General features: G+C 35.2%; 2 long non-coding RNA genes across 2 annotated transcripts; both read left to right on the forward strand.

Annotated features, from left to right (window-relative positions):
• Window positions 1–3,469: 3,469 nt before the first annotated feature.
• On the forward strand, window positions 3,470–4,336 carry LOC110903040. The gene is made up of 2 exons (XR_002571619.1): window positions 3,470–3,575; window positions 4,250–4,336. It is a non-coding gene; the product is annotated as an uncharacterized LOC110903040 (long non-coding RNA).
• Window positions 4,337–9,339: 5,003 nt separating this feature from the next.
• Window positions 9,340–10,463, forward strand: LOC110903041. Its single transcript, XR_002571620.2, has 2 exons — window positions 9,340–9,473; window positions 10,377–10,463. It is a non-coding gene; the product is annotated as an uncharacterized LOC110903041 (long non-coding RNA).
• Window positions 10,464–11,643: the final 1,180 nt, after the last annotated feature.

Consider the following 11,643-nt stretch of genomic DNA (forward strand, 5'->3'; position numbering starts at 1 on the left):
GCTCTCACGGCCCTCGCACATAACCCCTTGACAGGTATCATCTGTGGTATATTCACCTGTAAGACTGAATATTGGGATCTGGATACGGGAGTATATTCAAGTAGTGGGACACACGAATAAGTTTAAGTATCTAAAACATTAATTGTGTATCTCGAAAACAGTTGAAATCTGTGTGAAAATTTAAGAGGACAAACATACTGACAATCTGAGTAAATTGTTTAGAGCTTAAAATGTAATCAAGCTTAATGGTGTTGGTGATATGTCTCAGAAACTGATATGATCCTATTGCACGAACTCACAAAAAATATTGTCTGTAAATATTTCATCTTCGCATTTACTTTCTTTTCAGAAAATCCAAAAAGATTTTAGTGTGTTTTAGTATAAATTTTGAAAAATACAAAAAGATTTTTTGACAACTGGTGTTGAGAAGCTGATTTTTGAAATTCTAAGTGCTAAACTTGAAGAACAGGTCTGGGTAAGTGTTTGTGAAGATGATAAGAGCTAGAAAAAGATCTTGAATGCAAAATCATTACTGTAGTTTACCAACATAGTTTCTAAATTGTTGAAAAGATTTAATCTTTGAAGAAACTTATATATGGGTAGAGATTGTGCATGTAAATATTTGTCAAGTGATGATCCTGTGATGGAATAGAGCCAGGTATCGATCTTGGTATGTATCTCAAAGCTGTGAATTCCAGACTACGATCCCAGTAGGTTGAGAGGGGGAGTCTGAAGACACCATGTCAACATCCGAGAGATAGGAGTTTGTTGATGATAAAGACAGAGAACGAGGAATCTTGAAATGACAAATACTTCAGAGGAAGATTGAAGACTGATAAAGACAGTAGGTTGACAATCGAAGACTCGAAGACTCCGTCAACATCCGAGGGGGAGTCTGTTGGTGCACTATGTCTGTCGACTACGTCTTACATCGAGTCTTAGTGTTGTATAGATTAGACATGGCACGAAATCCTAGAAACATGAAATTGTATAGGTCCGCTTATGTGTCAAGAAGCTAGGTCCGCTTATGTGTCATGTTCATAGGTTCACTTATGTGTCATTGATATAGGTCCGCTTATACGGACATGACCGTATAAGCGAAACCTCCTCTCCTATATAAGGAGGTCATTTCAAGCGAACCTATGCACATAGTTAGAGGTGTATTCTTTCGGCAAGCCACGAAGTGCTGCCGAAGTGCTGTCGGAGTCTATAAACGCATTTGTGATCAATACAACAACAATTATAAGTGAATCCGGCTGAAATCGCACCAAATCATTAGTTTCCGCCTCTTGATTTGGATAGGAATTCTTCTGATCGACTCAAACAGGGCCGATCCCGATCCTACAATCCTTATCCTATATATATATATATATATATATATATATATATATATATATAGAGAGAGAGAGAGAGAGAGAGAGAAACGGGATCAGGAGAAAACGCTCAAAAGTGTTAGAACGGTGAGAATGCTTCCTGGCCCAACACGTGTCGCGCCGCTTAGAAAAGGGCGGAGGGGTTTTTTTGTCCTTTCATCTTCTTCTTTTCCAGTTCCGCTTTTCCCAATATTGTTTTAATTTTTGGTTTTTAAGATTTTTGGTGTTAACCAAATTCAATAATTAATGGCGTTTAATGGTTTCATTGTATTAACATTTTGGCGTTTATGGCGTTTATTCAAATCGTATGCCATTGGAACCCAGGGGGTCAGGAAATCTATTTGAATGGTGTTTTCCAAGGCGTTTTAAACAAGATGGCCCATTATTCTATTATTTTTTATAAACATTTTGGCGTTTGTGTTATCTTGGCGTTTTACTATTGTTAGATTATATTTCAACCACAGGAAAAAAATACAAGCGAAGAAAATAAATTAAAAATCCTAATCGGATCTCTCTTCACAATCTTCACTATCATCAGTCTCTCTCTTCTTTAACAGTACCAGAACTGTCACCAAATATATGGCATTTTATGTAAAACTTAACAAACCCATTGGTTTGATTATTTTTCCTGCTCGTCTGTGGAACTGGCTTTTTTTGTGAATGTTTCGGGACATAGATCTATGACGTGTGAGTTGGTTTTTAACTTTTTTTTTCTTTATCTTGATCTTCATCCTTATAATCAACCCACTCTTCAGTGTCATTGATCTCTTCTCCTCATCCAAACTTTCTTCAAGAACAAAAAATACAAAATGCCATATGACTGGCATCAGTATCTTTTTCTTGAATTTTTGTCCATCTCATGCAGCAAAATCTTTCTGTGTTACTCCCTTCTGATAACAATTCATTCAGTGAAACTTCACGAAGAACAGTTATGAATATCCAAGAAAGCATATTAGCCATCTTTGATTTTTTTTATTTTTTGTCGTTTTATAGTGAGTGGTATTTAGTAGTATTGGCGTTTGTTTTTTTATCAAATGGAAGTTGCTGAGACGTATCATTTTATAGGATGTCTTTTTGGCGCCTAAGTTAGGCGGTGCATTATTATAATAAAGTATTCGTCTTTTCAGTTACTGTTTGTAATTATTGTTTTTGATAAGCTTTATCTCTGAAGTCTGTAACACGTCCCATCTTTCAAGTTTGGCGTTTTAGATTCTAATATAATAAATTTTCCCTATCTTCAGTATTACTGATTTGTATTTACTGTTTCTAGTTACATTTTCAAGTTTGCTTTTTATTTTTTATTTTTTATTTTTTGGGTTTTTTATAATACTTTTTCAAAGTAATTTTATTATAGTTTGGCATTTTTTGGGGGCGTTTAACGGGATGATATCGTTTAAACAAGCATTTTGGCTGTTTTGGCGTTTTTATTATATAACAATCAACAGAAAAGGAAAATAAGAAAAAAAGAATACATAAACAATTGATCTTCCAAATTTTCACTGTCACCAGTCTCTTTCTTCTTTTTTGAATCATGTTAACTGGCTGGTTCGACTTTCATGTGATTCATTTTGTTTTTTTTTCAAGTAGTTTTTTGTGTGGCTGTTTGGAAGCACACAGTCTGATATCAGCATCTTTTTCTTGAAGATTTGTCCATCTCATGCAGCAAAATGTTATTGAGTTTATGTAACACCCCAAAAACGGGTTTGGTAATCAAACCCCGTTAATACTAAAAGACGGGTAAAATACCGTTAGTGGTAAAAATTAACCCGGTAAATATTAGGACTCAAATAAATAAACCTAATATTAATTAAAAAGGGGAGTAAATACTTTGAGAAAACAAAGTATATAAAAAGGCCAAATTAACGGGACTTAAAACATAACGGGTTATAATTTCCCGAACCCGTTAAAGTAACTAGGAGTAACTAACCTAGTTAGTAGCATGAGATTAAGTAACTAATGATGAGATATAGCTTCATTTGATCAAAATAAAACATGAGGGACTAAAATGGACAAGTGGGAAACTTGTTTTATTAAAACAAAAAAAACACACACACACATTGTGTGCGTGTTCTGATCGACTAGAAGGTTCTCCAAGAACCAAAAACCCTAGTTTCACAAAATCAACCAAATTGAAGGCCAAATCGGGCTCGAATCAAAGGCATGAATACATACAAATGATCACCAAGTCAAGGGGATCAAGAGGTATGTAAAATTGTGTTGTTACATGAAGTTGTAAAAATTGAATGAACATCACTATATGCGATTTTAGTGTAAATCGTAGAAATTAGAACTGAATTAGTGATGTATACATGTTTAGTAACAAAACCCTAAGTGAAATCATGCATAACATGATAGGAATTGAATGATTGAATGAATTCTCACACTAGGCTAAGTGGGTATTAGTCATAAGATGGATTTGATGATATGATTATGATTAGAATCATCATGCATGTTAAGTAATCATGAAATACTTAAACAATTTGCAAGTTTGAGTATTTGATTATAAGTGATATGGTTGAATTTTGATGTTAATCTTGGTAAAAATGACTAGTTATGAACTAGTTAGCAAATGTGTAGAATTATGCCCATTAGGTGTTTGTTAAAATGCCTAAATGAGAAGTAAAGTGCTGAAATTCAAGTGAAACGCGTAATTGGCAAGCTTGACTAATTACATGAGATATGGGATAAAACGGGTTCTAATCATAATGTTGATTTGCCTTAATCGTGCATAATATATGAATAACGATAGTTAACTTTGAGAAAGTTAAACTAACCAATAATGAAGTCGAATGGTAGATTCGACATAAAAATTTGTAAGATGGAATAGTCGTAGCTAATAATGACTAAACTAACCGTCTTACGAATTATGATGATAGTTTGACTCTTGACAAGCTAGATGAAGGCTTGGGAGGAAGCGGGTCAAATGGAGCAAGTACGAAAAGAAAACGTTGCTTGGATGCAAGGTAAGTATGGCTTACACTAGTCATATATTTTAGAATGTTCTTTTGTCGTATGAACTACGAATAAGACAAATGGAAATTTGAGACATGGTGTTCCGGCGTGTAGTTATACGGAACAAGATAACCAATAAGGGTGAAATTATAAATTGGTCACTTGTTGACAATAATTGTTGGTTTTGAAAGATACGTATTTCGTAAGCCTTAATAGGCCAAAAAGTATTAAGAGGCGATTTATAATTAAAACGACCGTACGGTGTACACCGGAGCGAGTCGTGTAGACGGTAGACGAGATGGCAATAAGCTTCATCTCGCCAATATAATCGGTCATTTAGACCAAACGGATCAAAAAGTGAAAATTATCACTTTTTGACAATATCGACTAATGCTTTGTTGAGTTGTATAATTACAGAAATAATTATCGAGTGGATATTTACATCGCTATTACTTAGCGACTATTGAGGCAAGGTATTAAATGGGTCAATATAATGATCCGAGCCAGGTACGCATAATAGGATAACTCTCATTTAAACGTAAGGTTTAATGAGAGTTAATCGAAGTCTAAAATAGATTTTTGGTTACTTGAATAGGTAAACCGAATGTTACAAACGATGGTCATTACGTTTGAAAGGCCTATTGACCTTTCAAATAAAATCATAGTTGAAAAGGGGGCTTATGGGTCAAACATGTTACAGTAATCTCTTATCGTTAATGAAGGGCCAAGATGGACCAAAACGCCCTTATAAGTTAAACTTAGCAAACAACCCTTAAAGGTTGCTTGGAAACGAGTTTTATGATTAGTTAGATACTTTGAATAAGTATAGAAGCTGAAAGAAGTAATACATTAGTCAAATGGCACTATTTGAGTTTTGCCGTAAAATAATGATTCGATAGGTAAAAATTTGGTTTCATAGATCACCACATTATATCCACCATAAATACAGTTGTGGTGGGAGATTATAGGATAAGAAATGTGGTGAAGGAATGCTAGAAGCAATAGAAGTGATTTTAGGCTCGAAAGTGCTTAAATACCGTAACGGGTCAAAACAATCCTTGAAGTATAAACGGGTTTAAGTTCATACCTAAACTTGTGAATTAAACCTAATACGATAGACAACATTGAAATTATAAGGTACATGTGAAATCGGGATCAAACAATCATGTTGTTTGATAAAATCACGAACGGGTCAAAATTCGTTGAAAAAGGGTAATAAGCCGAAGACTTAAAAGTCTTAAATTTTGTTAATCCGGATGTTGGATTTTAACTCCACATGATGGGGGTTCAAATTACAATCACATGGGAAGAAACGGTGGGTCAAACGGATAAGCGTATTGAAAGATACGAAAGTTTTCGTGTCAAATAACGGCAAAAATGGAAAGGTGGAATGCAGGGGCCACCGTATCTTACGGTGCCACTGTAAGTTACGGTGGAGCTAAAACTTTACGGTAGAACACCCCTGATTTACGGTGGGGGGAATTTGACATTCAGGGGCCACTGTAACTTACGGTGACCACCGTAAGTTACGGTGGAGGCCAGAATTCAATTGTTTGTTTGTGGATCAAGATAACAATGTTGCATTTTTCCTAATTTCCTTATCTCATTGGTTATTTAATTATCAAAACTGACTTTTAAGTTGGTTTTGATCACAGGTGAATGTCGTTAGTCCCGGATAAAGATCAAGCATCGAGCAAGAACTGAACACACGTTAAACGAAGCTTCCGCAATGTTGTTTCGTCGTTATTCTATAACGGCGAATTAAAATCACATTATGTTGTATCACTTTAAATTGTAAAAGTTTTTAGCAAGCCCGTATTTTCAGTATAAGTGTAACTATAATTACATGGTTTTGAGATTTAATTATACGATAAACGTTAGATAATAACAAGGGTGTTACAAGTTGGTAATCAGAGCTCATGGTTAAAGAGTAAGGTGTGTTCGGTTTGAGGCTTGATCGCAAATCCGGTAAGTACATGTATGTTAATAGCTTAGCATGCTAAAGTGTTGTAAACAACACATAGGGCTATCGTGTGATACACGTTACCCCAATTAAAATGATTAATATGGTTGACGAAAATACGCGCGTTGACGCGGATAGTAGAAAAAGCCTTGTATTATAATACGGGTGATTATTGAAGTTGATATTATTAACTCTTGTAAATGTTTCAGTTGAAGGACATTCGCATCTAAAGATAGCGGGAGTCTAACAAATTGCGGACTTGACGGAGGCTCGGTCCAAAGTACGACAAGTAGAACATGCTCACCAAGGACCTAAATCGCGTAACGATCGCGAACAAGGCTAATGGCAAGAGAAGCCTGTCAGGGCAAGCATTACCAGGTGCACACTTTAAATTTAATTGCACAAATAGTAATATGCAATAAATACGTAGAGATTGAAAGTTGCGTATGTAGATTGAAAACTTGGAAAAACCCGAATAGAAAACCTATCCGGGATATTGTTTCCAAGAGAAACAAATAGAGGCATTACTTACATGGGGTGTAATGTGAAAATTTTAAAAAAGGTCATGTATACCAGGTGTTGATCGCTTACTCTGGCCAAGTAAGTGGTGAGTACGTGGTACCGTGAACTTTTTATGATGGACACGCTTACACCCGATGTAATAAGGACGGGGTGAGTGGGACAAATTAAAAAGTACCCAAATGAATCAGATAAGCAAAATATTTGATCATAATGTAAACGCACAGCTGAGTGCCGGAAGCGTATTATATTAGTATAATGAGCCCGAGAGAAGGAATAAGGAAACATGTAAAATGATGTAGACATGTATTGGGAGGGGGTGTACTTACACTCGAACCCGAAGAATATAAACATGTAAACAAGGAAACATGTAAAATGATGTAGACATGTATTGGGAGGGGGTGTACTTACACTCGAACCCGAAGAATATAAACATGTAAACAAGGAAACATGTAAAATGATGTAGACATGTATTGGGAGGGGGTGTACTTACACTCGAACCCGAAGAATATAAACATGTAAACAAGGAAACATGTAAAATGATGTAGACATGTATTGGGATGGGGTGTACTCACACTCGAACCCGAAGAATATAAACATGTAGACATGGAAACATGTAAAATGATGTAGACATATATTGGGAGGGGGTGTACTTACACTCGAACCCGAAGAATATAAACATGTAGAATGATCAAGATATGCACTGGGAGGGGGTGTACTTACACTCGAACCCGGAAAATGCGAATATGTCTCTAAATGGGTCGTTTTTGTAAAACGCCAAACTCGAGGACAAAATAGGAATATAAAGATTAAGCGAGATCTTAATGCATACCGGGAGGGTTGCAATAATAACGACTTCGGTAAAACACCCAGTTGATGGGTAGGAATTAAACACATGCGTAGACCGAGAAACGGGAACTCGGATGGAAAGTTAAAGGACTCGGGTTTTAGAGTCATAACTAAAAGATGACAAGATAATGTAAATAGAGTTGTGAATAAATTATGTTCAACTATTTTAAAGTTGAACGGGTGGAACATAATATCATGCCGGACGACATGAGTAAACACAAGCGGGACAATAGTAACATTAAAAGCAAAAGAATAATGAGCCCGGTAATGGGACATAATCAAATACGAATGTATGTAAACTGGATAATGTGAGCATAAGATAAACTGACGCATAAATGACGTGAGAAGTCATAAAGTCGGAAAATGTGTCCGAAAAGAAACGAATGTAGCCTTGGACTACGGTCAAGGTCAAAGATAATATCAAGACGAAAATAAATGATGTTAAACAAAAACATGGTGCCGTGACACCAAATATGAAATTTTAAGAATGTCACGAGCAAGGAATGATCTACGGGATCAATATAACCTTTGGGGTTATAAACAATGGAAAGGTCTATGAGGATAAAACGACCCACGGGTCATGATTAGAAAGAAATAAATTACAAGGACTTCGCCCTAAAAAGATGAAAGTCCAATCAAAATAGCCCATAAGGCTAAGTGATAAAACCTACGGGTTAATTAGACAAAGCAAGAGGATCAGTTGAGAATCCTCGCACAGAATAAAGACTGTAAAAGAATAAATTTTGGACTGTCAATATCCCGATATGGATAATTGACAAGGAATAAAGAGAAGACGCTAAACTAAAACTTTGGTTTTGGTAAGAAATAACGTTTTTACAAATATCAACTCTGAGAGACGTATAAATAGTAAACATGAAAGATATAAGTCTTGACACTGGCAGGTGCAAGAAGATGTATTCGAAAAGTGATAATTCTGAAAATAGAAAGATGTAAAATTTGGCATGACGTGACATGATCACAATCAAGAAGTGTAATGTGAAGTATAATCACATTCGAGCCGAGTGGCGAATATTGAGCCGAGTGATGAATATTGCTAAGTTAATTAAACTAGTGAAAATAACGAGATTACGTTATTTCAAGTTGCATTATGTTGTATAAGATATGTAGATGATTAGTAACCAAAAAGATATTATCATACTTTTCTGATAATACTAACAATTGGTTAGAATATGAGCAATGCTCAATTGATTATCGAGAGCAGATGCATGGAGTTAAACTCGATAAATTATGTAAGAAAAGGTTTCGAGGACGAAACCTCTTTAAGGGGGGTAGACTTGTAACACCCCAAAAACGGGTTTGGTAATCAAACCCCGTTAATACTAAAAGACGGGTAAAATACCGTTAGTGGTAAAAATTAACCCGGTAAATATTAGGACTCAAATAAATAAACCTAATATTAATTAAAAAGGGGAGTAAATACTTTGAGAAAACAAAGTATATAAAAAGGCCAAATTAACGGGACTTAAAACATAACGGGTTATAACTTCCCGAACCCGTTAAAGTAACTAGGAGTAACTAACCTAGTTAGTAGCATGAGATTAAGTAACTAATGATGAGATATAGCTTCATTTGATCAAAATAAAACATGAGGGACTAAAATGGACAAGTGGGAAACTTGTTTTATTAAAACAAAAAAAAACACACACACACATTGTGTGCGTGTTCTGATCGACCAGAAGGTTCTCCAAGAACCAAAAACCCTAGTTTCACAAAATCAACCAAATTGAAGGCCAAATCGGGCTCGAATCAAAGGCATGAATACATACAAATGATCACCAAGTCAAGGGGATCAAGAGGTATGTAAAATTGTGTTGTTACATGAAGTTGTAAAAATTGAATGAACATCACTATATGCGATTTTAGTGTAAGGGGCTGTTTGGTAGCCTCTGAATGGTCATTCAGAGGCTACCTCTTAATAGAACTATTAAGAATTTTACCAATGAGAAGGTAGAAGAATGTGACATGTGATGATTTACCATTCAGAGGTTACCTCTTAACCATTCAGACTTGAGGTTACCTCTTATTCATTCAGAGGTTTTAAACCATTAAGAGGTAGCATCTGAATGGGCATTAAGAGGTTACCAAACAGCCCCTAAATCGTAGAAATTAGAACTGAATTAGTGATGTATACATGTTTAGTAACAAAACCCTAAGTGAAATCATGCATAACATGATAGGAATTGAATGACTGAATGAATTCTCACACTAGGCTAAGTGGGTATTAGTCATAAGATGGATTTGATGATATGATTATGATTAGAATCATCATGCATGTTAAGTAATCATGAAATACTTAAACAATTTGCAAGTTTGAGTATTTGATTATAAGTGATAGTGGTTGAATTTTGATGTTAATCTTGGTAAAAATGACTAGTTATGAACTAGTTAGCAAATGTGTAGAATTATGCCCATTAGGTGTTTGTTAAAATGCCTAAATGAGAAGTAAAGTGCTGAAATTCAAGTGAAACGCGTAATTGGCAAGCTTGACTAATTACATGAGATATGGGATAAAACGGGTTCTAATCATAATGTTGATTTGCCTTAATCGTGCATAATATATGAATAACGATAGTTAACTTTGAGAAAGTTAAACTAACCAATAATGAAGTCGAATGGTAGATTCGACATAAAAATTTGTAAGATGGAATAGTCGTAGCTAATAATGACTAAACTAACCGTCTTACGAATTATGATGATAGTTTGACTCTTGACAAGCTAGATGAAGGCTTGGGAGGAAGCGGGTCAAATGGAGCAAGTACGAAAAGAAAACGTTGCTTGGATGCAAGGTAAGTATGGCTTACACTAGTCATATATTTTAGAATGTTCTTTTGTCGTATGAACTACGAATAAGACAAATGGAAATTTGAGACATGGTGTTCCGGCGTGTAGTTATACGGAACAAGATAACCAATAAGGGTGAAATTATAAATTGGTCACTTGTTGACAATAATTGTTGGTTTTGAAAGATACGTATTTCGTAAGCCTTAATAGGCCAAAAAGTATTAAGAGGCGATTTATAATTAAAACGACCGTACGGTGTACACCGGAGCGAGTCGTGTAGACGGTAGACGAGATGGCAATAAGCTTCATCTCGCCAATATAATCGGTCATTTAGACCAAACGGATCAAAAAGTGAAAATTATCACTTTTTGACAATATCGACTAATGCTTTGTTGAGTTGTATAATTACAGAAATAATTATCGAGTGGATATTTACATCGCTATTACTTAGCGACTATTGAGGCAAGGTATTAAATGGGTCAATATAATGATCCGAGCCAGGTACGCATAATAGGATAACTCTCATTTAAACGTAAGGTTTAATGAGAGTTAATCGAAGTCTAAAATAGATTTTTGGTTACTTGAATAGGTAAACCGAATGTTACAAACGATGGTCATTACGTTTGAAAGGCCTATTGACCTTTCAAATAAAATCATAGTTGAAAAGGGGGCTTATGGGTCAAACATGTTACAGTAATCTCTTATCGTTAATGAAGGGCCAAGATGGACCAAAACGCCCTTATAAGTTAAACTTAGCAAACAACCCTTAAAGGTTGCTTGGAAACGAGTTTTATGATTAGTTAGATACTTTGAATAAGTATAGAAGCTGAAAGAAGTAATACATTAGTCAAATGGCACTATTTGAGTTTTGCCGTAAAATAATGATTCGATAGGTAAAAATTTGGTTTTCATAGATCACCACATTATATCCACCATAAATACAGTTGTGGTGGGAGATTATAGGATAAGAAATGTGGCGAAGGAATGCTAGAAGCAATAGAAGTGATTTTAGGCTCGAAAGTGCTTAAATACCATAACGGGTCAAAACAATCCTTGAAGTATAAACGGGTTTAAGATCATACCTAAACTTGTGAATTAAACCTAATATGATAGACAACATTGAAATTATAAGGTTCATGTGAAATCGGGATCAAACAATCATGTTGTTTGATAAAATCACGAACG

This window comes from Helianthus annuus, chromosome 13 (assembly GCF_002127325.2).
Source record: "Helianthus annuus cultivar XRQ/B chromosome 13, HanXRQr2.0-SUNRISE, whole genome shotgun sequence".
NCBI classification, from domain to species: Eukaryota; Viridiplantae; Streptophyta; class Magnoliopsida; order Asterales; family Asteraceae; genus Helianthus; species Helianthus annuus.